Source organism: Lithobates pipiens, unplaced genomic scaffold, assembly GCF_037356315.1.
Source record: "Lithobates pipiens isolate NorthernLeopardFrog02 unplaced genomic scaffold, aLitPip1_a1.2 Scaffold_28, whole genome shotgun sequence".
NCBI classification, from domain to species: Eukaryota; Metazoa; Chordata; class Amphibia; order Anura; family Ranidae; genus Lithobates; species Lithobates pipiens.
Genome location: NW_027507789.1, coordinates 96,895,370 through 96,923,042, shown reverse-complemented (window position 1 = coordinate 96,923,042; position 27,673 = coordinate 96,895,370). Strand labels below are relative to the sequence as shown.

General features: G+C 49.3%; 1 protein-coding gene across 1 annotated transcript in view; it reads left to right on the top strand.

The window, feature by feature from the left end:
* The first annotated feature begins 1,258 nt into the window (after positions 1-1,258).
* Positions 1,259-27,673, top strand: part of MED1 (mediator complex subunit 1) — a 552,713-nt gene continuing 526,298 nt past the window's right edge. Inside the window, exon 1 of the mRNA XM_077459477.1 lies at positions 1,259-1,402. The gene's annotated coding sequence lies outside the window, so the exon portion shown is untranslated. The remainder of the gene's footprint in view (positions 1,403-27,673) is intronic.

Sequence of the window (27,673 nt, the reverse complement as noted above, 5' to 3'; positions counted from 1 at the left end):
ATTCAATCGCTTGAGGCAAAAAAATAAAATATTCAATGGGCTCAACATGCCTCTTATCAATTTCCTTAGGGGGTCTACTTTCCAAAATGGGGTCATTTGGGGGGGTTTTGTACTGCCCTGCCATTTTAGCACCTCAAGAAATGAGATAGGCAGTCGTAAACTAAAAGCTGCGTAAATTCCAGAAAACGTACCTTAGTTTGTAGATGTGACAACTTTTGCGCAAACCAATAAATATACAATTATTGACTTTTTTTTTACCAAAGACATGTGGCTGAATACATTTTGGCCTAAATGTATGACTAAAATTGAGTTTATTGGATTTTTCTAATAACAAAAAGTAGAAAATATCATTTTTTTTCAAAATTTGCGGTCTTTTTACATTTATATCGCAAAAAATAAAAATCGCAGAGGCAATCAAATACCATCAAAAGAAAGCTCTATTTGTGGGAAGAAAAGGACGCAAATTTTGTTTGGGTACAACATTGCATGACCGCGCAATTACCAGTTAAAGCAGCGCAGTGCCAAAGTGTAAAAAGACCTCTGGTCATTTACCAGCAAAATGGTCCGGTCTGAAAGTGGTTAAGCCATACCCAATATTTAGCTTAAACCATGCCGCATTTTTTATTTCCCCACAATGTCACACCTACAAATGAATGCCCCGCCCCCTAATTATAACAATACTCTACCTACAGACAAAAAAGTGTGTCTATACATTTTTTTTACAATGTTGGCAACTATGATGTTGCTTGCTAAAGAAAAATATTTTATTTTTTTCACAGGTAAAGTAATGCTATAGGAGCCTCGATCACCTTCATGCCCCCTTTTCGTGCTCACTGGCACCATTTACTGCTAACAGTTCTGATTAAGGATGAGCTCAGGCGTGTTAGCATGCTCCACGTGCAGAGCCTGCCAGGAAGTCGCCCAATCTCTGCAGCCGTGCATATAGGCAATGTCTCACTGCCTGTGATTAGCACATTGCTGTGCCGACTTCCTGGCGGGCTCTGCATGTGGACCATGGGAACACGCCTGAGCTCATCCTTAGTTGTGAAGCATGCAGCTTTCCAACCTTCTAAATCAAGGGCAGTAGCCTCTTACTGATAACTGCATCCCACCTCATGTGATCTACTAAGCAGGAAAGGGTTCAGAGCAAAACGCTGTCTAAGACGATTCCCAATGTTATTGTTATTCGTTCGCCCTCCGATGGCCGTTCAGTGTATTGCACCATGATGTGCCAGGTCACGCTCACGAATTCCGCTCTGCTCTCTCGTGTGTTTCCTGTGAATGTGTTTGTCTTGGTGAAGTCTCGCGAGGTCTATGACGAAGGATTGCTTCCGGGTGCTGAGCTCGGAGTGTAGGCCCTGGCCGATAGAATTGGAGGAGCGCCGTGGGATCGGAGCTCAGGGTGAGAGTGGGGTGCCAAGGACAGGGGGCAGATATGTGTAGGTGGGAGGAAATGCTAGCTTGCTACAGCAGCCATTGTGCATGTCTTTCCATTGTGGATTTATATAGGTCGCTGTATGGCTACAATTACTGCCACTGATATCTGACAAAGCTTTAATGGGTTGGGGGCATTTTTTAATTTTAGTTATGGTTCGGTATAGACTGTTATTCTACTGTATTTCTTAACCCCCAAAATGAAAACCCTAATCAGGGATTTTATTAAGGCTGTATTCACACACAACGGACAGCTGCCCAGGCGGTAAACTGTAGCGGTTTTCTCTCCAGTGTTTTATAGAGAAATGCCCTTAGACGTAAAAATGCCGCTGATGGGTCTGCGCATGTGCAGTATGCCACGTCACTCCAGCTGATATGTTGATAAGCTGGAGTGAGGGCGACACGGCGCATGTGCAGATCGTCAGAGGCAGTATGTGACGTTCTGCTAAGCGCAGAGAGCGTATGAAATGGTCAAATTCTGCCTTACTGTTGCTGGGCGGGTGTTGGGTGTATTGAACAGCGTTTTTTCTGTCTGTTGCACAGCGGCTTGATTGTGTTAAACTGCGGATTTTGGCACAAAACCCGTTTATAGCGTAAAAAATAAAAAACCCCAGAGGTGATCAAATGCCATCAAAAGAATGCACTCTTTGTGGGAAAAAAAGGACGTCAGTTTTGTTTAGGTACAGCGATGCACGACCACACAATTGTCAGTTAAAACAACGCAGGGCTGTATCGCAAAAAATGGCCTGGTCATTAACCGGTTCCCGACCGGCGCATGCCGATGTACGTTGGCAGAATGACACGGCTGGGCAAATGGGCGTACCTGTACATGCCAGGACCTCTGTGAGTCGAGCCGCGGGTCCCGCGGACTCGATCGGCGTGGGGATACCCGCGATCGTCTCACGGGGAGATGCTAATGTAAACAAGCATCTCCCTGTTCTGCCTAGTGACAGTGTTACTGATCTCTGCTCCCTATGTGTCACACATAGCCACGCCCCCCACAGTTAGAAACACGCCTCAGGACACACTTAACCCTTACCCTGCTCCCTAGTGGTTAACGCCTTCAATGCCAGTGTCATTTACACAGGTTTCGGTGCATTTGTATAGCACTGATTGCTGTATAAATGACAGTGATCCCAAAAAAACAAAACGCTATAACTTTTGCGCAAACCAATCAAACGCTTATTGCGATTGTTATTTATTTATTTTACCAAAAATATGTAGAAGAATATGTATCGGCCTAATCTGAGGAAACTTTTTTTTTTATAAATATTTTGGGGGGTATGTTTTATAGCAAAATGTAAAAAATATATATATTTTTTTAAATTGACGCTCTTTTTTTTGTTTGGGAGCCACGTCGCATGACCGCACAATTGTCAGTTAAAGCAACGCTGTGCCGAATTGCAAAAAGTGCTCTGGTCAGGAAGGGGGTAAAATCCTCCAGCCCTGAAGCGGTTAAGGCGGAAAATTCATCCGGTCCTTAAAGTGGAGTTCCACCCCCCCCAAAAATTTTTTTGTGTGCTTGGAGAATTTTTTTTTACTCACCTATAAATGCCTGTTGCTAGGGGGCCCCTCGTGGTCTGCCTCCTTTGGCGCCTGGGCTCCTGATGCCACTTACCTCAGCTCCCCTCCCTCTTGTCAATCATCTGGGACACGTGACAGGTCCCAGATGATGGCGTGTGGCTTGCGCATGCACAGTGGGTGCCCGGCTGTGAAGCCACAAACGGGGGCACCCACAGTTAAAATGCCAGCGCTGCTGAGCGGAGGGGAAGACAAGCGGGGCTTTGAAACCCTGCATCGCTGAACCCTAGGACAGGTACGTGTCCAATTATTAAAAGTCAGCAGCTGCAGTATTTGTAGCTGCTGACTTAATTATTATTATTTTTTTTTAAGCGGAACACTTCTTTAAAGCGGAGCTCCACCCAAAAGTGGAACTTCCCCTTGTTGAACTCCTCCCCTGCCATATTTGGCACCTTTCAGGGGGGAGGGAGACAGAATACCTGTCTTTCAGAGTTATCCTGTTCCCACTTTTGGGAGCCTCAGCCACGGATATTGATGTCACCGCCCGGGCTCCCTCCTCCTTCCCCGGGCCGTTGAGCCAGTAGGAGAGAGGAGCGGAGCCTCGTGAATGCGCAGTAGGGTTCCCCTTACTCACAATGGAGGTGGCATGCACCTGATGGAAACATCAGCTGTGGTGCCGACATCGCTGGACTCCAGGACAGGTAAGTGTCTGATTATTAAAATTCAGTAGCTGCAGTATGTGCAGCTGCTGGCTTTTAATTTTTGCAGCGGTGGGTGGACATCCGCTTTAAGCGGTTAATCACCACTGGGTTTTTAATTGTTTGCTAAAAAAAATTGGAAAATTTTGAAAAACGTATGTAAAGTTTTTCTTAGTTTCTGTCAGAGCTCCACAATTAAGGATAAAATGAGAATCATGATTTGTTTGCTTAGAATAAAGATCACCATTCTCTCATGATTCTCGGCATGACATCTTTCATATTATACAAAAAATTGGGCTAACTTTACTGTTTTTTTTTAATTCATTGAAGTGCATTTTCCCCCCCAAAATATTGCTTTAAAAAAGACTGCTGTGCAAATACAGTGTGGCATAATATTGCCGTGACCGGCATTTTATTCTCTAGGGCAGTGATGGCAAACTTTTTGGGCCCGAGTGCCCAAACAGCGATACAAAACCAACTTATTCATTTCAAAGTGCCAACACGGAATTAAACCTCCTAACGGCTCTGTACAGAGAATGGGACTAATCATCCCTCTGAATGAGCCCTAAGGGACCAAAAATGGATGATTGTGCCCCCAAAAAAACCTTTTGTGCTTTTTGAACCTTTTCAAAGGAGTGTGTTATGCTTAGAATACAAGGATCAGAAATGCGTTGTGCTCAGAATACAGGGATCAGAAATGCGTTGTGCTCAGAATACAGGGATTAGAAATGCGTTGTGCTCAGAATACAGGGATCAGAAATGCGTTGTGCTCAGAATACAGGGATCAGAAATGCGTTGTGCTCAGAATACAGGGATCAGAAATGCGTTGTGCTCAGAATACAGGGATCAGAAATGCGTTGTGCTCAGAATACAGGGATCAGAAATGCGTTGTGCTCAGAATACAGGGATCAGAAATGCGTTGTGCTCAGAATACAGGGATCAGAAATGCGTTGTGCTCAGAATACAGGGATCAGAAATGCGTTGTGCTCAGAATACAGGGATCAGAAATGCGTTGTGCTCAGAATACAGGGATCAGAAATGCGTTGTGCTCAGAATACAGGGATCAGAAATGCGTTGTGCTCAGAATACAGGGATCAGAAATGCGTTGTGCTCAGAATACAGGGATCAGAAATACGTTGTGCTCAGAATACAGGGATCAGAAATGCGTTGTGCTCAGAATACAGGGATCAGAAATGCGTTGTGCTCAGAATACAGGGATCAGAAATGCGTTGTGCTCAGAATACAGGGATCAGAAATGCGTTGTGCTCAGAATACAGGGATCAGAAATGCGTTGTGCTCAGCATACAGGGATCAGAAATGCGTTGTGCTCAGAATACAGGGATCAGAAATGCGTTGTGCTCAGAATACAGGGATCAGTAATGCGTTGTGCTCAGAATACAGGGATCAGTAATGCGTTGTGCTCAGAATACAGGGATCAGTAATGCGTTGTGTTCAGAATACAGGGATCAGAAATGCGTTGTGCTCAGAATACAGGGATCAGAAATGCGTTGTGCTCAGAATACAGGGATCAGAAATGCGTTGTGCTCAGAATACAGGGATCAGAAATGCGTTGTGCTCAGAATACAGGGATCAGAAATGCGTTGTGCTCAGAATACAGGGATCAGAAATGCGTTGTGCTCAGAATACAGGGATCAGAAATGCGTTGTGCTCAGAATACAGGGATCAGTAATGCGTTGTGCTCAGAATACAGGGATCAGTAATGCGTTGTGCTCAGAATACAGGGATCAGTAATGCGTTGTGCTCAGAATACAGGGATCAGGAATGCGTTGTGCTCAGAATACAGGGATCAGGAATGCGTTGTGCTCAGAATACAGGGATCAGGAATGCGTTGTGCTCAGAATACAGGGATCAGGAATGCGTTGTGCTCAGAATACAGGGATCAGGAATGCGTTGTGCTCAGAATACAGGGATCAGGAATGCGTTGTGCTCAGAATACAGGGATCAGGAATGCGTTGTGCTCAGAATGCTGGGATCAGGAATGCGTTGTGCTCAGAACGCAGGGTTCAGGAGGGGTAATGTGAAGGCCAGTAGAGGACCCTGCTATGGGGGGTGGCCCTTCCCAAAGTAGTGTTTTCTGCCATCTTTACACACAGTAGTGTCCTCTGCCCCCCTCCTTCTTTCCCTTATAGCAGTGACCTCTGGCTTCCCTTCTGTAGCAGTGTCCTACCTGTGTATGTACACAGTCCTCCATATGGTCATGCTTCAGTGCCTGAGCCCCTGCACAGGCAGCCTCTCTCCTGTTGGCTCTCAAAGTCCAGGAAGGGGGAGGAGTCACTCTTCATTGGTTTTTCAGAGGCATCGGTGCATGCAGGGAGGGATTTACACACATCGGCTGCCCCTCTGCCCAATCACACTGATGCAAGGAAGGGAGCTGGCTCCTCCGTGCCTGCACCGCCAGTGCAAGTGACTGCCTGTCTGGGGAATTCCCCTCACCCCCTCCTATCCTGGAGGCACTGGCACCGTAAGCTGCGTGCCCACAGAGAGGGCTCTGTGTGCCATAGGTTCACCATCACTGCTCTAGGGTCTCTGCAAAATATATATATATATATATATATATATATATAATGTTTGGGTGTTCTAAGTAATTTTATAGCAAAAAATAAAGATTTTACCTTGTAAGCAACAAGTGTCTGAAAAAGGCTTAGTCTTTAATGTGGTTATTAAACACTTTTATAAAAGCCACCCATCCTCTCTGTACTAGGGATGCGCCGAATGGGTTTTTTTGATGCCAAAAACCGATACCGAAAATGAAAAATACACTAGACCGAAAACAGATACCGAAAGCGACTGTTTTAAAAAAAAATATTTCTCTTAAGCCGCGTACACACGGGCGGACTGTCTGGCCAACTTAGTCCGTCAGACAATCCGACGGACAGTCCATCATACTTTCGAATGAACGGACTTGACCACACACACCACTTTTTGAGCGGACTAATACGGCGTACTAAGTCCGCCATACTATCCGCCCTACTTTTGAAATGAACGGACTCGCCCACACACGCGGAGGAAAGTCCGCTCATTTCGAGCGCGTCTCCAGGTAGGCGGGGCCCGCGAAGGAGACGTCGCTGACCCCGCCGCCTGGTATGGACTTAAAGGGGAACCCCAACACCGAAAAAAATTGGCGTGGGGGTCCCCCCCAAGTCCACAACAGACCCTTGTCCGAGCACGCTACCCGGCCGGCCAGGAAAGGGGGGCGAGCGAGCGCCCCCCCCCTCCTGAGCCGTACCAGGCCGCGTGCCCTCAACATGGGGGGGTGCCTTGGGGAAGGGGGGGCCGCGCGGCCCCCCCCACCCCAAAGCACCTTGTCCCCATGTTGATGAGGACAAGGGCCTTTTCCCGACAACCCTGGCCATTGGTTGTCGGGGTCTGCGGGCGGGTGGCTTATCGGAATCCGGGAGCCCCCTTTAATAAGGGGGCTCCCGGATACCGGCCCCCCACCCTATGTGAATGAGTATGGGAATCCGGGAGCCCCCTTTAATAAAGGGGCTCCCGGATACCGGCCCCCCACCCTATGTGAATGAGTATGGGGTACCCCATACTCATTCACATAGGGTGGGGGGCCGGTATCCGGGAGCCCCCTTATTAAAGGGGGCTCCCGGATTCCGATAAGCCACCCGCCCGCAGACCCCGACAACCAACAGCCAGGGTTGTCGGGAAGAGGCCCTTGTCCTCATCAACATGGGGACAAGGTGCTTTGGGGTGGGGGGGCCGCGCGGCCCCCCCTTCCCCAAGGCACCCCCCCATGTTGAGGGCACGCGGCCTGGTACGGCTCAGGAGGGGGGGCGCTCGTTCGCCCCCCTTTCCTGGCCGGCCGGGTAGCGTGCTCGGACAAGGGTCTGTTGTGGACTTGGGGGGGACCCCCACGCCGATTTTTTTCGGCGTTGGGGTTCCCCTTTAATTCCATACCAGGCGGCGGGGCCAGTGACGTCTCCTTCGCGGGCCCCGCCTACCTGGATACCCGCTCGAAATGAGCGGACTTTTCTCCGGGCGGGAAAAGTCCGCTCATTTCAAAAGTACGGCGGACTGGCATACACACGGGCGGATTGTCCGCCGAAATGCGAGTCCGACGGACAGTATTACGGAAATTCCGAAATACTTAGTCCGCCAGACTGCACGCTGAAAAAGTCCGCTGAAGCCCACACACGAGCGGACTGTCCGCTGAAATGTGTTTCGGCGGACTAAGTTGGCCAGACAGTCCGCCCGTGTGTACGCGGCATTATATTCACTGACTGTGACAGCTTCTCTCTTTAGACCATTGGGTTGTTAAGCCACCTTCAGGAGAGGACTAGGCATTACATGTTAACATGTGATAATAAAACTAGAACTTTCTAGTTCCGCCCAAGGGTAACAACCCCTCAACATGCTACTGCAGTCTCACTTTTATTTTGCCTAGTGAAGGAGAAGGACCTAGGAGCCCGGACGGGCCCATCGGTCCGTGGTTTTTCTGCAGAAGGTTTCCTTCTTGTGCAAGAGGAAAGATCCTGTCTTTTGCTATCAACAGCCGGCTGGGTGACATACCTCAGCTCCAGAGGTGATCGGTGAGCTTTTATGCTTCAGGCACACATGACCATGCTACTGATGTCTGCGTCAAAATGTGCTGGGCCAGCAGCCACCCTGTACTGATTGGAGAGTGGGTCTGTAATGTAATGTCTCCCAGCTCTTCAGGACTGGTAAGTACAGCTCTCCCTGCCTCGGCGGGGCTGAGAAGCTGGACATTCCCTGGGAGGTCGATTCGGGGGTCCCTCACCTCCCTCTCTTCTCTGCCTGTCCCTATCTTCCCCCCTCACCTCCCTGTGTGTAGCTGCTTAGTGGTGCGGGTGTCATGTGCAGGGTCTCTCCGGGGGGGGGGGGGGCTCTCGCCTATGCAGGGTTGGGGGTGGTGTGCTGGCTGGCTGTGTCCTGAGTGGTGTTTTTCATGTTCCTGGGGGTGCCTGTGATAGCTGCAGTGCTGATCACTGCCATTTTATAGCTCTGTCCCTCATGGTTTTTCAGTATCAGTGGCCATCTTGGGTATGGGCAAGGGAAAGCATGCTCTACTGTGTCTCTGTGGCCAGTTTCCCTGTGATTTGTCCTGGATACTGGCGGCCATTTCTAGAAGCCTGAGCACGCTTTTTCAGCTTCTCTAGAGACAGCGTGTGTTCCTGTAATCCGGCGGCCATTTTCCCAGTGCTTTATGTCCTTATGCTGGACGGCCATTTTCTTTGAGCCTGAGCACATTGCAGAGCAGTTTCAGCGCCATTAGCAGCAGCTTTGAATGACACAGAGCGTATTCCTCTGCACCTGGGAGCTGACAGAGAACACGGGTGCAACTTGCTGGACAGCGCAGAACCTGTCAGGGTGGTGAGTCCTGCGGGAAAGAACCCCTCAGCCAGCAGCAGTAAGGAGGGTGGGACTGTCACTGTCCTAAGTCCCCTTCAGGTGGCAGACAGGGTAGGTCAGCATGGCTTCAGAAACTGGCATTTCCCCGAAATCCAGGCAATTGCAACCGGTTCGCCTGCAGAATGCGCAGTGCCCTTGGACGCTTTGTTGGCGCGCCTCAATTTGTTTGTTGCCAAGATGGAGGCGGTGCGTGGGTGCAAGGTGCTAAAAACCGCCCCCCCCTGGGGAGAGCTCTGACACAGATTCGGGCCCTGCTGAGGCTGGTGACCCCTGCTCTGTCCTTCAGGTGACGCTGACCAGGACTGTTTGGACAGTGAGGATGAGTCCGGGTCCGTGCGTGACAAATAGCTTGTTGGAGCACTTATCACAGCTGTGCATGATACCCTGAGGATTCAGGAGCCAGCAGTCCCTTTTGGGTCCCATAAGCCAGCCATTCACCTAAGCTGTTCCCATATCTGACTTATTTTGACAAGTTCATTTACAGGGAATGGGGTCGACCGCAACGGACCTTTTTGGTCCCCAAATACATGGCGGTGTGTTACCCCTTTGTGGAAAGCCTTCTCAAGAAGTGGTCGGCTCCTCCGGTCGTGGACCCCCCAGTATCCAAGTTAAACAAAGTAACCACGATCCCGATAGAGGGGACTCCTGTATTTAAAGATCCCACGGACAGGAAGGCTGAGGCAGTGGCTCGTTCCTTGTTTACGGTTGTGGGGTCAACCATGCGACCAGTACTGGCATCCACATTTGTGTTGCAGACACCAACTGAGTGGGCAAAGCTGTTGCACCACGACTTGGGAGAACAGCAGGCTTCTCGTGTCTGTGTGGAACTAGCAGACCAACTAGTGCAAGGCCCTAAGTACGTTTGTGACACGGCCCTTTATACTCTGCCTCTGTTATCCGGGCTTCAGTGTCAACAATGGTGCTGAGGCGCCTGATTTGCTTGAAATGCTGGTCTGCTGACCAGGCATCCAAAAAGCCCTGACGGATCCTCCTTTCCTTGTCGACTGGCTCTTTGAAGTCTCTTTGGATGACATTATTAAGAATGCCACAGGTGGTAAGAGTACACTACTTCCACAGGCCAGGAAGGCTAAGGAGCCACGCCATAGGCAAGGGCCCTCTTTTTCCACTTACAACTGGCTTTTTCGTCCGCCTGGAGCTTCGGCTAAATGTCCCCAGCCCGACAGGACGACCACGGAAGGACAGAAACGTCCCTGGAACCGCAAACCTGCAAACAAAAGTGCCACGCACCCAAGTCATGGGTGGGGGGGTCGCCTTTGGGAGTTTGCAGCCCGGTGGTCCTCTCGACTGTCCGATCAATTGGTCTACGATCTGATTTCCTACGGCTAGAAGATGGAGTTCCTCTCTTGACCGCAAAACAGAAACAGATTCCCCTCCAGCATACCCATTCTCCCAGTTCAACGGTAGGCCCTCTTGGGGGCAGTAAAGGATCTGCTGAAGCGGGGTGATTGTACCTGTTTCAGAATCTGAACATTTCCAGGGGTTCTACTTGAACCTGTTTGTAGTTCCCAAGAAGGAAAGGGTACGTTCAATCTTGGATCTAAAAGCCCTCAATCACTTTGTGAAAGTGCAGAGGTTCAGAATGGAATCAGTTCGCTCAGTAGTTGCTGCACTCCATCAAGGGGACTCCCTGGTGTCCTTAGACATCAAGGATGCGTACCTGCACATACCTCCGGGCATCAAAAGTTGCTGCGATTTGCAGCGGGAAGCACACTACCAGTTTGTGGCTCTCCCTTTTGGTTTGGTATCAGCCCCCGAGTCTTTACCAAGGTATTGGCTTCTGTGTTGGCGTTGCTATGGCAACGCGGGATCGCGATCGTGGGTTACCTAGACGATCTCCTCCTGAGAGCTTTTTCCGCCTCAGAGTTAGAAGAGGATGTGGCGATCACCATGCAGACCCTGCAAAAATTTGGGTGGCTCTTGAACCTAAAAAAGTCAGTGATAGTACCGACTCAGCTTTTGGTGTATCTAGGCTTGCTGCGGGACTCCAGGGAAGCGAGAGTGTTTCTCCCTTCAGACAAGCTGCAGACTCTCAGAGCTGCGGTAAAACTGCTGATGAACCGCAAGTGGTTGTCGCTGCGTTTCTGTATGCGAGTCCTGGGACTAATGGTGGCCTCCAAGGCAGTACCATATGCCCAGTTCCACACCAGAGTCCTGCAGAAGGATATCTTGACAAAGTGGGACAAATCTCCGTTGTCCCTCGATCGACAGATCCAGGTGAGCCAGTTAGTCAGGAGTTCCCTTATCTGGTGGCTGAGGTCCCCGGTGCTTCAGTCCAGGAAGTCGTTCCTACCTCTGAAATGGACTGTGATCACAACGGACGCCAGCCTATTCGGCTGGGGTGGGGTGATGGGAGTTCAGTCGACTCGGGGCCTCTGGTTGACGGAGAAATCCAAGTTGCCAATCAATCTGCTCGAACTGAGAGCGATCAGGCTATGCCTCTCCACATGGTCAATGAGACTGCAAGGGCGTCCGATCAGGATCCAGTCAAACAACGCCACGGCTTTGGCATAGGTCAATCACCAAGGAGGAACAAGAAGCTTGGCCGCCGCATGGGAGGTCGCTCACATATTTCGGTGGGCAGAGCGACATGTACCTGCCCTGTTGGCCATTTACATCCCTGGTGTGGAGAACTGGCAGGCAGACTATCTAAGTCGTCAGATGTGGACCCAGGAGTATGGGCGTTGCATCCGGAGGTGTTCAGGCTACTGTGCCTGCGGTGGGGCAAACCAGGCCTCCTGTCTCAATCGGAAGGTGCCGAGATTCGTGTCCAGGACAAGAGATCTGTGGGCAGACGTGCCAGACGCGCTGGTGACTCCGTGGTATCAGTACCAGCTGATCTACGCCTTTCCTCCACCGAAACTGTTACCACGTCTGCTTCGCAGAGTGGAAGCCGAGGGGATCCCAGTAATACTGGTTGCCCCAGATTAGCCTCAGCATCCTTGGCACACAGACCTAGTGCGCCTTTTGGCAGACGGTCCCTGGCGACTGCCGTTGTGATAGGAGCTTCTGTCTCGAGGTCCGATTCTCCATCCTGCTTTACCATCGCTGGCTCTAACGGCATGGCTATTGCGAGCCAGGTGTTGAGGAAACCGGGTCTCTCGGACTCGGTGATCCCAAATATGTTGAGAGCACGGAAATCTCCTTCCTGGAAGATATATCTTCGTACCTGTAGGCCTACATCTCCATATGTGTGGAGAAAGGATGGCGTCCGTGCTTTTCTATATCCAGGATCCTGCTGTTTCTTCAGCAAGGGGTGGACCAGAAATTGGCGTTAAGCACCATTAAAGGACAAATAGCAGCTTTGGCTGTCCCTTTTCAGTGACCTCTGGCATCCCACTCTCTAGTGGGTACTTTTGCTCAAGGGGTGCGACATGTAGTCCCCCGGTGCGTCCACCGTTACCCCCGTGGGATCTGAACCTGTTATTATCCGCGCTTCAAAAAGCACCATTTGAAAATATCAGAGTTTCCCCTGTTGACTCTTTCCCAGAAAGTGGTCTTTCTAGTGGCCATCACATCAGCCAGGAGGGTTTTGGAACTGGCGACCTTGTCCTGTAAGTCACCCTATCTGGTTATCCACAAGGTGGTGTTGCGTCCCCAACCATCTTTTCTGCCGAAGGTAGTCTCGGCGTTTCAAATCAATGAGGACATTGTGTCACCATCTCTGTGTCCTAAGCCGACACATCCTAAGGAGGTGGCCCTTCATGCTCTGGACGTGGTTCGTCCAGTCTCATCAGCCACCGTTTCCAGGTGGATCAGATAGATTTTAGTACAAGCCTATGCCTTGAAGGGGCAGGTGCCCCCCTTTCCGGTCACGGCCCATCAAGGGCAATCGGAACGTCTTGGGCCTTCCGACATAAAGTGTCTGTCACTCAAGTGTGTAAAGCGTTGAGCTGGTCGTCTGTCCACACGTTTACAAAGTTCTACAAGGTAGATGTCAGCGCATAGGGTGATGCCTGTTTTGGCCTGCAAAGTTTTGCAGGCGGCTGTATAATTGCAATTGTATATGCAATTTTTTCGGGTAAAAACGCAGTACCTTTTAAGTTCTTTAAGGTGCGATTTGAGGGTAGGTGGTTATTCCACACACTGTAGTTTTTTGTGGGTAAAGTTTGTACTAGCTTCCACATGCCATGGTGGATGAAGTTTTATGCTGTTTTCCCACCCCTCGTTTTGGCACTGCTTGGGGACGTCCCAATGGTCTAAAGAGAGAATGTGGTCAGAGACTGGGGACATGGTACAGGAGATGGTCAGAGACTGGGGACATGGTACAGGAGATGGTCAGAGACTGGGGACATGGCAACGGGAGATGGTCAGCGACTGGGGACATGGCAACGGGAGATGGTCAGCGACTGGGGACATGGCAACGGATATGGTCAGCGACTGGGAACATGGCAACGGGAGATGGTCAGAGACTGGGGACATGGCGACTGGGGACATGGCAACGGGAGACGGTCAGCGACTGGGGACATGGCAACGGGAGACGGTCAGCGACTGGGGACATGGCAACGGGAGACGGTCAGCGACTGGGGACATGGCAACGGGAGACGGTCAGAGACTGGGGACATGGCAACGGGAGACGGTCAGAGACTTCAGCTGCCCACAGTTAAAATGATTACAGGCAAACTCGGTGGAGGGAGATTTGTGCAGCATATTTAGCAAGTACAGAATCGCAGTATATATAAAATAATATGCAAAGTGGTTGGAGGGAAGCTTCAGAATGGCAAAGATGGTTTTATTACAAATTGTGTGAGCAGACTGCAATTCCTCTTTAAGTGGTTAAACTGACTTCATTTGCAGACAGAAGTTCATCCCTTAGATCGTGGAGTAGGTAACCTTTTGAGCACAGTGTGCCGAAAAATGTTTTCAAAGAAATTGAGCGTGCCGATTTTATAACAAAAAATGTCAACTTTACACTCTCATTCACGAAAAGGATTTTTTATAAAGTGAATGCTGTAAACTAAGTAATAGTAAGAAATGAACCCCCTGCACTCACGCCTCAGATCAGCCCCAATTCCTGCACATTCACACTTTAGATCAGCCCCAATTCGTGCACCTTCACACCTCAGATCACTGTCCCCCCCTGAAGATCTGTTTAACCACTGTACTCCCCTGCTCATGTGTCCCACCACTGTAACCTCCTGCACATCTGCCCCACCACTGTAACCCCCTTCATATCTGCCCCACCACTGTAACTCCTTGCGCATGTGCCGCACCACTGTAACCCCCTGCTCATCATCCACACCACTGTAACCCCCCCCCTGCGTATCTGCCACACCACTGTAACCCCCCCCCGCGCATCTGCCACACCACTGTAACCCCCCCTGCACATCTGCCACACCACTGTAACCCCCCCCCCCCCTGCGCATCTGCCACACCACTGTAACCCCCCCGCGTATCTGCCACACCACTGTACCCCCCCCCCGCGTATCTGCCACACCACTGTAACTACCCTGCGCATCTGCCCCACCAATGTACCCCCTTTCTCATCTGCCCCGCCAGTGTGCCCCCTCTCTCATCTGCCCCGCCAGTGTGCCCCCTCTCTCATCTGCCCCGCCAGTGTGCCCCCTCTCTCATCTGCCCCGCCAGTGTGCCCCCTTTCTCATCTGCCCCACCCCTGTACCCCCCTGCTCATCTGTCCCACCATTGTAACCCCCCTACGCAACCCCCCCTTCAGTGTACCCCTTTTCTCATCTGCCCCCCACCATTGTACCTCCCTGCACATCTGCTCCATCGCTGTATCACTATGCTCTTCTGTCTCACTACTGAATCATCTTCTCATCTGTCCTAACACTGAACTCATCTGCTCCACCACTGTAACCTGCTTTCTCATCTGCCCCACCAATGTACCTCCTGCACATCTGTTTCACCCTGTTTCCCCTGCACTCCTGCTCCACCACTATAACTCCCTTCTCATTTGGCCCAACACTGAAACCCCCCCCCCCCCGCTCATCTGCCCACCCCATCACTGTACCCCCCGTTCTCCTGTCCCACTGCTGAACCCCCTTCTCATCTCTTCCACCACTGTACCTCCTTGCACATCTGCCCCACAGCTGTACCCTCCTGCTCGTCTGTCCCACCTCTGAACCACTCCTCATTTTGCTCACTGCTGTTGTACCCTCCTGCTCATCTGCTCTACCGTTGTACCCGCTTCTCATCTATGATATGCGTGATATGCGAGTGGTGAAAGGAAGCAGAGATGAAACGCATCTACCTGTCTTGTCACACTCATCCTGCTGATCAAACTCTCGCATCCAGCCCACTTGCTTGTATGTGATGGAATGGATTTTTTGAAAGCAATGAGCCTGTGTGCAGGATCATAAGTTGGGCCACCCCGCAGCTGAGGAAGAGTGTGGCGCAGCAAAAGTTGGTTGTGATTGTCATTGAGCTGAATACTGCCTGTGGCTTAAAGGAACACAGAGGGTTCAGTAGTGATGCTAAGGTTCAGGAATAATTTCTACAAAGTTTCCAGGAGCTCAACAGTAATTCCACAAACTGTCACATGATTAGGATTTTCTCAATCACATTGAAATCCCTTCTTTCTGATACTGATAGTGGCAACCAAGCGAGACATCTTCTTCCAAATGGTGGACACGGCTAGCAGGACTGTGATAGGCTTTAGCAGCGGCCAATGAAAATGGAAAGAAAAAAAAAAGCCAAAAAGGAAGAAAAGAAGGAAAAAAAACAAGGATAAACTTCTTATAAATTCCACTTTCCGTGTTGCTACTCCGTGCCGGGAACCGTGGCCATTTTCCGGTGGCCATGGCCATTTTCTTGCAGCTGCGGCCATCTCCTTGTAGCTGCAGCCATGTGCTTATCTGCGGCCGTTTTCTTGGTGTCCGGTGGCCAGTTGCATTTGCATTTGCTGAGGGCAAATTTGGTTGCATTTGCTGCGGAGCCCGGTGGCCATTTATTTTAGTAGCCTCAGACCTTTTATACCCTAGCAGTGGACGCTGGTTAAACCTGGAACAGCACAAAACTGACACAGGACACCTTGTGGCAGGCAGGGGGGAGAATGAACGGTGACAGCACAGCGCAGTACCTGGGTCAGGGTGGTGAGTTCTGCAGGGGGCCCCTCAGTCTGTGGCTGCTAGGAGGGTGGGCATTTTTTATTGCTTGCCTTGGGTCCCTAAGGGTGACAGGTGAGAGTGGGCCAGAATGGCGTCAGAAGCTGGTGCTTCATCCCCAGACAGCCCTGTTATAGCAACCGGTTCCCCTGCACTTGCGGTGCCTATGGACACAATGTCGGCAGTCCTAGAGTCTTTTGTTGCCAGGGTGGAAGCAGCGTGCGGGCGCAAGGGGGATAAAAAACGCCCCTCCACCCCACCGTCTTCTGGGAAAGCTCTGTTTCAGACAAGGGTGCCGATGTGACAGGTGACCCCTGTTTTTACATTTCAGAGGATGCGGACCAGGACCGTTGGGACAGTGAGCATGACTCCGTTTCCGGGTCAGCGCAGGAAAAAGCGCTAGTAGGAGCACTTATGACAGCTGTGCGGGATACCTTAAAGATAGAGGATACGGTGGGGGCATCTGCAGAGGTGTTGGCCCCTTTTGAGTCCCACAAGCCGGCCCGCACTGCTAAGGTGTTTCCGTATTTAACTTATTTTTCTATATTTATTTACAAGGAGTGGGGAAGCCCGCAGCGGACCTTTTCAGTCCCGAGACGAATGGCGGTGCGTTACCCCTTTGAGGCGAGTTTCCTGAAAAAATGGACATCTCCTCCGGTTGTTGACTCCCCCCTCCCTCCCATCCAGGTCAAATAAAGTAACCACGATTCCAGTGGAAGGGTCCCCCTCTTTCAAAGTCCCTGCCGACAGAAGGGCTGAGGCAGTCACCCGGTCCATGTTTATGGTGGTGGGGTCAGCATTGCGGCCAGTGTTACCCCAGCCCTGGTGTCAAAAATGCTTACTGAATGGGCTAAGTTGTTGCACCGCGAGTTGGAGAAGGAAAAGGTTTCCCCGGTCTGCGTGAAACTGGCAGACCAGTTGGTGCATGGCCTAAAGTATGTCTGTGATGCGGCCCTGGATACGGCCCATTTGCTTTCTGGAGCCTCAGTATCGGTAGTGGTGCTGCATTGGTTGATTTGGCTTAAATGCTGGTCTGTGGACCAGGCATCTAAGAAAGCCCTGGCGGATTTGCCTTTCCAAGGTGAGAGGCTATTTGGATGACATTATTAAGAATGTTACTGGGGGGGAAGAGTACTTTCTTCCACAGTCCAGAAAGGGTAAGGAGCCATCCGCCCAGGTTGGCAGGTAAGTGTTCCCAGTCCGACAAGGTGCTCGCTGAGAGACAAAAGCACCCCTGGTTTCGCAAGCCGAACAAGCCTGTGAGCAAATCTGTTGCCACATGATGGTTTGCCCCGCCCGACTCTAGGGTGGGGGGGGGGGTCACCTTTGGGAGTTTGCAGTGGACCTCCCTCCTTTCTGAACAGTGGGTCTGCGAACTGGTTTCGTCGGGCTACAAGATAGATTTTCTTTCTTGTCCGCCAAATTGATTTTTTCCCTCCAACCTTCATCATCTTCGGGCTCGTCGGGAGGCCCTGTTTGGGGCAATACAGGACCTGATGCTGTGCGGGGTGATAGTACAGGTACCGACGCCGGAAAAGTTTCAGGGATTCTACTCCAATCTGTTTGAAGTCCCAAAGAAGGAAGGGGTCCGTCCAGTCCTGGTTCTCAAGGCCCTCAACTGCTATGTGAAGGTGCAAAGGTTCTGGATGGTATCGATTTGTACCGTGGTCACTGCACTCCATCAGGGGGATTTCTTGGCGTCTTTGGACATCAAGGACACATACTCCCATGTCCCCATATGCGTCAGGCATCAGAGGTTTCTACGATTTGGATTCGGGGACGAGCACTACCAATTTGAATTTCTCCCCTTTGGCCTAGCGACAGCGCCAAGGGTCTTCACCACGGTGCTATCCCCAATTCTGGCGTTGCTAAGACTACGAGAAATCATAATCGTGGGTTACCTGGACGATCTCCTCTTGGGAGCAGGTCCTGCCTCAGAATTAAGGGAGGATGTGGAGAACACCATACAGAATCTACGAGTTTGGTTGGGTGTTGAACCTCCAGAAATCGGTGTTGGTGGAGACTCAGCGCTTGGAGTACCTGGGCTTGATTCTGGACTCCTCAGAGGCGAGAGTTTTTCTCCCTCCGGACAAGCTGAAGACTCTTTAATCGGCGGTGCAGTTGTTGGTGTCCTGCTGGTAGTCGTCGCTGCGTTTCTGCATGCGAGTTCTGGGTCTCATGAAAGCCACTTTAAAGGTGGTACCATATGCTCAATTCCACACTCAAGTTTTGCAGAAAGAGATCCTATCCAAATGGGACAAATCTCTGACATCCCTGGATTGTCAAATTTGGGTGAGCCTGCTAGTCAGGGATTCTCTTCTCTGGTGGCTAAGGTCTCCGGCCCATTGGTCTGGTCCTCTTCATTGGATGGTGATCACAACAGACGCCAGCCTAACGAGCTGGGGGGGGGGGTGAGTTTGGGGCATACAGCCAGCCCAGGGTCACTGGACGCAGGAAGAATCCTGCCTGCTGATCAATGTGCTGGAGCTTCGGGCAATTAGGTGGTCCATCTCCACAGGGTTGCAGAGGCTACATGGGCATCCGGTCAGGATCCAGACGGACAACGCCACAGCGGTGGCCTATGTCAACCATCAAGGAGGGACAAGGAGCTCGGCTGAAGCACTGGTGGTCGCTTACATCCTACAGTGGGCATCATGGTACGTGCCGGCTCTGTCAGCCGTATACATTCCGGACGTAGATGACTGGCAGGTGGATTACTTCAGTCATCAGCTGCTGGACCAGGGGGAATGTTTGCTGCATCCAGAAGTATTTTGGCTCATTTGCCTGAAGTGGGGCACGCCAAATGTGGTTCTCTTGGCCTCTCGGCTCAATCTAAAGGTACAGAGGTTGTGTGGCCAGGTCAAGGGATCCCTGGGCGGACACGTCGGATGCGTTAGTGGCTCCATGGGGGCATTATCGGCTGATTTATGCCTTCCCCCTGCTCAGACTCCTACCTCGTCTGCTACGCAGAGTGGAGGCCAAGGGGATTCCAGTTATTCTGATTGGCCTTGATGATGTCCTTGGTATGCCAACATAGTAAGAATGGTGCCGGATGTTCCTTAGCGGCTGCTGATGCGGGAGGACCTTCTATCTCAAGGTCCAATACTTGATCCTGCTTTACCGTCGCTGGTTTTAACGGCATGGCTGTTGAAAGCCAGGTGCTAAGGGACCGAGGACTCTCAGCTTCAGTAATCTCCACTATGCTGAGTGAGCGGAAGTCCTCTCGGAAGCTTTATCGTTGTACGTTGAAGGCGTCCACGTGCATATTCAGTTTCCAGGATCCTGCTGTTTTTGCAGCGAGGAGTGGATCAGAAATTTGCATTAAGCACCATTATGGGGCAGAGATCAGCTTTGGCTGTCTTTTTTTTTTTTCAGCGACCTTTGGCGACTCATTCATTGTAGAGTACGTTTGTTCAGGGGGTTTGACATGTTGCCCCTCTGGTACGACCACCGCTGCCTCCGTGGGATTTGAATCTGGTGCTCTTGGTGCTTCAGAAACCGCTGTTTGAAAACATTAGGGAGATTCCCTTACTGACACTGTCTCAGAAAGTAGTCTTTCTAGTGGCTGTTAAATCTGCAAGGCTGGTTTCTCAGTTGGTGGCCTTGTCATGAAAGTTTCCCTACTTGACCCTCCACAAGGATAAGGCGGTGCTGCGCCTGCAGCCTTTGTTTTTTCCAAAGGCTGTTTCAGCCTTTCATCTAAATGAGGACATTGTTTTTCCATCCTTATGTCCTCGGCTGTCACATCCCAAAGAGGTTGCTTTGCATTCTTTGGACGTGGTCCGGGCTCTGCGGGTGTATCTGTCTGCTACGGCTTCTTTTCGGAGGTCGGACTCCCTGTTTGTATCAGTGGCTGGTCGAAAAAGGGCCTGGCGGTCTCGTTGGCCACCATTTCTAGGTGGATCAGACAGCTCATGGTTCAGGCTTATGCCATAAGGGGGCGGGCGCCCCCTTTCCTTTCACGCCACATTCTACCATGGCAATTGGTGCCTCCTGGGCTTTCCGACATCAAGTGTCCATTTCTCAGGTGTGTAAGGCGACGATCTGGTCGTCCGTTCACACATTCACTAAATTTTAGCTTGATGTGAGCGCATCTTTGGATGCATGCTTAGCCGCAAGGTTCTGCAGGCGGCCGATTAAGGCTGCAACTCCTTTGTTGAGGAGTTCTTTTGTGTTATGGGTGGAGTTTATTTTCTTTCTGTTCCCACCCTTTGTTTTTGACACTGCTTGGGGACATCCAAGCAACTTCTCTGAAGTTCATTGACGGACACAGCACCCACCCCTCCTATTTATGTTTGTACTGCTTTTTGATAAACGATAGTAGCAGAGGGAGGGGATAGCCACTAGGACCGCCCCGTTGGCGGTACTGTTTAGCTTTGATGTTTTTATGTGTTCTGCCAAGTCCTCTCCTAAAGGTGGTGATATAACCCTAAGGTCAAGATTAAAGATGCTGTCTCCGTCGATGAACTTCAGAGAAAAGGATTTTATGGGGAGTATAAAAATCCTATTTTTTTCTCTCTCCCTACACTGCTGTATGTTAGCGTAGATCAGGGATCTGCAATTAGCGGACCTCCAGCTGTGGCAAAACTACAAGTCCCATTATGCCTCTGCCTCTGGGTTTCATGCTTGTGCTTGTCAGAGTCTTGCTATGCCTCATGGGATTCGTAGTTCTGCAACAGCTGGAGGTCTGCTAATTGCATATCCCTGGCGTAGATGAATAAGGGCCAGTCCTCGTCACCAACTTCCTCATACAGATCTCTATTGCTGAGTAAGGGCCGGTTCACGCTGGTCATGTGCTCCGGCTTCGATAGCACAAGTCGTAATGACATGTCAAAATCAATAAAAATAAAAAATAAATCAGCATCTGGAGCAGGGTTCCCCCTTAGGATCCATACCAGACTTAAAGGGCCTGGTATGGATCTTAAGGGAGATCCCTGCTCCAGATTTTTTTTCTAAAGCAGAGCTCCACTCAAAAGTGAAACTTCCGATAATCTGCCCCCCCCCCCCCCCGTTTTGTACAGGTACCCTTCCTCACTTCCGCCAGACGTCGCTGTCCCTCGGAAATTTGTCCGCCCTCTTTCCCCCCGCCGCCGGGCCAATTAGAAATCCCAACGCGCATGCTCAGTAGGGAACTGACTGCCGGTTTCCCTTACAACGAATAACAGTGGCAACTGCATCTGACAGCCGATCTGAAAATCGGCTTGGATGCCGAAATTGTGTGCTCCCTGGACAGGTAAGTGTCTATATACAGTGGATATAAAAAGTCTACACACCCCTGTTAAAATGTCAGGTTTCTGTGATGTAAAAAAATGAGACAAAGATAAATCATGGGCGTGACCAAGCAGCTATTCGTCATCACAGAGCGGTCGTTTTGAATGCTCACCCGGGACCCGCCGTGGAAGCTGAGCCTGTATTCGATCTAAGACGCTCGGAACGGCGGTGAGGCAAATCCGGTCGTTCTGGTAGTGACATCTTTTGTGAATGATTTTATAAGATTATGTACGTATGATTTGTATGCGCATGAGCTTTTTAATCAATAAAGCAGTTTGCACTATGGAATCTATTTTTTGTTGTTCCCTTATGTGAACCTGCTGCTGTAAGTGAAGTATAAAAACCAGGAAATCTTTTACCGTTGGGAGATTAAGGAATCTGAGATTGTGAACCTGTTGATTACTGATGAGACAAGAGGATTCCACAGACCAGTGAAATTGTAATTATTCGTAACGAAGTGCCTGTTAACCCTCAATGTTTTGGTGAGTGTATTACCTTAAGGGGTGTCACCGGCTGTCAAGCTCTTTACGCACTGGTGGTGTTATCTTGGAGATGGATTTTCCTTTCTGATTTTCCAACGTGTGAATGTGACACCTGAAATCTCATCCTCATATGCGTGGGATTTTTTAAGGACATTTCTGTGGTTTGCTTTGTAATCACAGGATTATCACCCTCTTAAAGTTATTATTTTGTTGTTTTTAGCGCTGTCAATATAGTATATATGGGACAATTGGTTAGTGAATGCTATATACTATATATTTCTGTGAAAGATAAATCATTCCAGAACTTTTTCACCTTTATTGTGACCTACAACTCCATTGAATATCAAACTGAAATCTTTTTACGGGGGTGGGGAATTAAAAATAAAATAAAATAATGTGGTTACATGAGTGTGTTTACCCCATAATATCCATATTGGCGTTTTATCCATTCATCTCAAAGTTAGATCAAAATCAAATCCTGGAGGCGAGTAGGAGACTGACCGGGATGAACGTGATGTGAGCTCGCTCCTCTTTGATCCGGGGGATCAACTGCAGCTGCTTCTAATGATCTGAGGATCTGATTTTGCTGCTTCTCCTGTTGTTTCCCCTGCTGTTTGCCGTGTCCCCTGTGAATCTCTGTATACTGCTGATCGGTAGGCTCGGAGCTCAGGGCTGAGAACGCTGAAAGAGGCAGTGGTGGAGTGAGGTGTGTTGGGCCAGAGAGGCTTGACCGAGCAGGGACAGAGGCTCGGATGCCTTCGGGAGCTGAAGGGAGGAGAGGACTGCCAGATCGGCGGCTAATAGCGAGGCTCTCCGTGATGTTCCGACAGTGCACGGATTGAGCCGAGTCCCACTGAAGGTCTGCCGATGTAATGCCGCATCTAATCCACAGCTGAGCAGGGGAGAGAGCCGGAGTTACCCTGAGTGACCCCGGAATATGCCGAAATTGCCTGGACACTACCGTCAATAGCCGAAAGTAGCTGCTTGGTGGATGTGCCGCTCGGGGAGCACGGTTGGGGGCTATACATACTCGGAATGCCATCGCTTGTTGCGGGGAACAGCAGCAGCGGCAAAGAACTTATCCAAAGAAGTTGGACGTGTAAGAGAAGGGAAAAGCTTTGCTGAGAAATATAAAGGATTCTGTGTTAAATAAATTCTAATAGTAACATGCCACCTAAGAGTACTCGGAGCTAAAAGACTAAGAGAGGATCTACAGGGGGCACAGTAAAAAAAAAAAAACCTAAACCCCAATCTGCACAAAAAGTGGTTATCAAGGGATTTTTTTAAACACCCACAATCGCCATCCCAGCAAGACGCAGACATACAGGCGGAATTTGAATTTTATATCTCCAAGTAGAGATCTAGAACCTACAACCAGTATTGACTCCCTGAGAAATACACAACAACCTTCAGAAGGTATGGCAGGAGAGGTAAATAGCCCCAATTGGGATATGCAGGCATATATAAAAACACTACCGACCAGAGAAGACCTGGACAAATATGTGCATAGATTGGAAACCACATATAAAGGGGAAATACAGGTATTGAATACATCTCTAATGGATACTTAAAATAAAATAGAGGTCTTAGATGCTAAAAAATACTAACACTGGAAGAGAAAACTCAGGAGCATGATCGTCATTTAACCACTTCAATACAGGGCACTTAAACACCTTCCTGCCCAGACCAATTTTGAGCTTTCAGCGCTGTCGCACTTTGAATGACAATTGCGCGGTCATGCTACACTGTACCCAAATGAAATTTTTATCATTTTTTTTCCCACAAATAGAGCTTTCTTTTGGTGGTATTTGATCACCTCTACGGTTTTTATTTTTTGCGCTACAAATAAAAAAATACCGAAAATTTTGAAAAAAAAAATGTATTTATTTTGTTTCAGTTTCAAAACTTTGTAAATAAGTATGTTTTCTCCTTCACTGATGGGCACTGATGGGGCTACACTGATGGGCACTGATAAGGCGGCACTGATGGGCACCAATGTGGCACCAATGAAGTGGCACTGATAGGCGGCACTGATGGGCGACACGGATGGGCGACACGGATGGGCGACACGCACAGGCACTGATAGGTGGCACAAATTGGCACTGATAGCTGGCACGGATGGGTGGCACGGATGGGCACGGATGGGCATGGATAGGCGGCACAGGTGGGCATGGATAGGCGGCACAGGTGGGCATGGATAGGCGGCACAGGTGGGCATGGATAGGCGGCACAGGTGGGCACTCATAGGCGGCACAGGTGGGCACTCATAGGCGGCACAGGTGGGCACTCATAGGCGGCACAGGTGGGCACTCATAGGCGGCACAGGTGGGCACTCAAAGGCGGCATCGGTGTTATACTATAGTAATGGATGCCAATCAGTGCCAAACAATAATGCATGCCAATCAGTGATGCCCATTGTGGGCACTGATTGGCATCCATTATGGGCACTGATTGGCACCCATTGTGCTGACTGGCATCCCTGGTGGTCTAGGGAGGATTATGACCTTTATGACCTTTTCCCTGGTGGTCCAGTGTGGGCATCCTCGGGGGGGCTGTGCTGATAATCGATCAGCACAGACCCCCCCTGTCAGAGGAGCAGCCGATCGGCTCTCCTCTACTTGCGTCTGACAGACGCGAGTGAGGGAAAGCCGATCACCGGCTCTTCCCATTTACACTGTGATCAGCCGTGATTGGACACGGCTGATCACATGGTAAAGAGTCTCCGTCGGAGACTCTTTCCCGAGATCGTAGTTGCCGGGTGTCAGACTGACACCCCGCAACAACGATCGCTGCGATGCGCGCCCCCGGGGGCGCGCAACGGCTCATAATCCTGATCACGTCATATGACGTCCGGTCAGGATTATGCAACCACTTTGCCACCGTCAATTGCCTATAGGGCGGGCGGCAAGTGGTTAAAATATATAATTGATGTAACAGGTGAACTCAAAAATAGAAGTAGGCGCAACAATATCCGAATAAGAGGTCTGCCAGAGACAATAAGTACAGAAAATCTGAAACGGACCCTTCAGAGTATATTTAACATCTTGTTAAAGCGTCTTGATTAGACAGAAATAGAGATTGACCGTGCGCACAGAACACAAGGCCCCAGGGACCGAGAGCAGATGAAACCGAGAGACATAATATGTAGAATTTTTATTTTTATTTTTTTTACGTCAAAGAGAACATCATGGCAGCAGCACGGGTACAGAAGGGCTTTGAGTTCGATGGTACCCAGCTTATCTTTCTTCTGTCTAAATATACACTGAATAGGAGGAGGGCGGTGAAACCTTTATTGGAAGTATTAAAGAGGAAGTAAACCCTGATGAGTTTACTTCCTCTTTCATTCCCTGCAAAGGCAAAGCATAATGGACTACTATGCATCGTATAGTAGCCCATTATGTGTCACTTACCTGACACAGGAGCCAGCGAAGTCACCGCTGTCCCCTGTAGTCCGGCGCATCCATCTTCTCAGTGGGGTCTCGCAGCTCCGCCGCTGTCATTCGGCGAAGCCGCGATGACGTCACTCCCGCGCATGCGCATGGGAGCCAAGACACGCGGCATCTGTCATCGAGGATGCCGCGCTCAGTGCGCCTGCGCGCCGCTGTCTACGGTGCCCGTCTTCGGGCAAATATCTCCTAAACCATATAGGTTTAGGAGATATTTCTTGGACCTACAGGTAAGCTTTAATCTAGGCTTACCTGTAGGTCAAAGTGGTTTGTAAGGGTTTACAACCACTTTAAGAGAGAAGGGGATTTTCTATAAATGGGGGTTCCCTTTCCAGATAATAGTATATCCGAGTGGACGAAAAATTGTGTTTCGAGACATTATAGACTTTCCTGATTTTCTAGGTCAGGGATATGCAATTAGTGGACCTCCAGCTGTTGCAGAACTACAAATCCCATGAGGCATAGCAAGACTCTGATAGCCACAAGCACCCAGAGGCAGAGGAATGATGGGACTTGTAGTTTTGTAACAGCTGAAGGTCCGCTAATTGCATATCCCTGTTCTAGGTCATCTTAAACTACCCCCGATAGAGCTGCCAATGTGGGCGCAACTATATCAAGATCTTCCTGGAGACAATTTAGAGGGGGATGGATGGGATAAGGAGAGGAGAGGCGGGCTCGGTATAGGAGGAAAGAAGGTTTGAAGGTGTTTTTTTTGGTTTTGTTTTTTTGCACTTTTAACCACTTTCAGACCGGACCAATTTGCTGGTCAAAGACCAGACCACTTTTTGCGATTCGGCACTGCGTCGCTTTAACTGACAATTGCGCGGTGGTGCGACGTGGCTCCCAAACAAAATTGATGTCCTTTTTTTCCCACAGAGTTTTCTTTTGGTGGTATTTGATCACCCCTGCGGTTTTTATTTTTTGCGCTATAAACAAAAATAGAGCGACAATTTTGAAAAAAACGCATTATTTTTTACTTTTTGTTATAATAAATATCCCCCAAAAATATATAATATAACATTTTTTTCCCTCAGTTTAGGACGATACGTATTCTTCTACATATTTTTGGTAAAAAAAATCGCAATAAGCGATTATTGATTGGTTTGCGCAAAAGTTATAGCGTTTACAAAATAGGGATAGTTTTATAGCATTTTTATTAATAATTTTTTATTATTTTTTTTTTTTTTTACTAGTAATGACGGCGATCTGCGATTTTTATTGTGACTGCGACATTGTGGGGGACCCATCGGACATTTTTGACACATTTTTGGGACCATTGTCATTTATACAGTAATCACTGCTATATAAATGCAGTGATTCCTGTGTAAATGACACTGGCAGTGAAAGGGTTAACCAGTGGGTGGCAGTGTAGGGGTTAAGTGTTCCTAGGGGTGTATTACTAACTGTGGGGGGGGTTGGGCTTTCATTTAGTGTACACTGATCTCTGCTCCAATCACATGGAGCAGAGATCAGCGTCACTAGTTGCTAGGCAGAATGGAAAAATGTTGTTTATACAGCATTTCCTCCATTCGGCCGCTCCGTGAGACGATCGCGGGGATGCCCGCGGCGATCGAGTCCGCGGGTCCCGCGACCGGATTCATGGGGGTCCCGACCAGCGCGGGAGCGCGCCGGCGGCGGCGCGCTCCCGATGGCAGGGCGGCATCGAATATTGGACGTACCTGTACGCCAATATGCCTGCCCGTGCCATTCTGTCGACGTACATCGTCGTGCGCTGGTCGGGAAGTGGTTAACCTCCCTGGTGGTACGATTATTTCAGATTTTAGGTGCTGAAAGCGGTACCATTATTTTTGCATGGAAATTTGCCGTTTTATATTGTAGGCCTGTAATTCTTAGAAATAATTCACTTAAATCTGTCCAAACAAGAGTCTAATAGACATCCTGGGTATGATAAAATTTGAAATATGAAATAATAAATAAATAATACATTTATATAATAAAATAACTATAAATAATTATAACAAATAATAATATAATAATAATAAAAATTATTCAATAATGTAATCAAATCAAAAACACTGAAATATGCTGAGTTGCAGAATTGTCATTGTCATTACTTTTAGTTTTTTTTTTTTTTTTTTGATGAATTTCCCCACAAATTACTATTGCTCAATTCTGCGAGTGATTCTAATTTATTATCGCTGTTTGATGTAAACAGACATTTTTTGGATGCTATGGACAATCTCCAGTTTCCAGGCATAAAGAACAGTATTTATAATATAAAACTGTATGCAGGGCACTGGGCAGACCACTAGGGACTAAGGCAGGGCTCGACAAAACCCGGGCGCCAGGTCGCATTGGCGACTAGAAATAGCGACCTC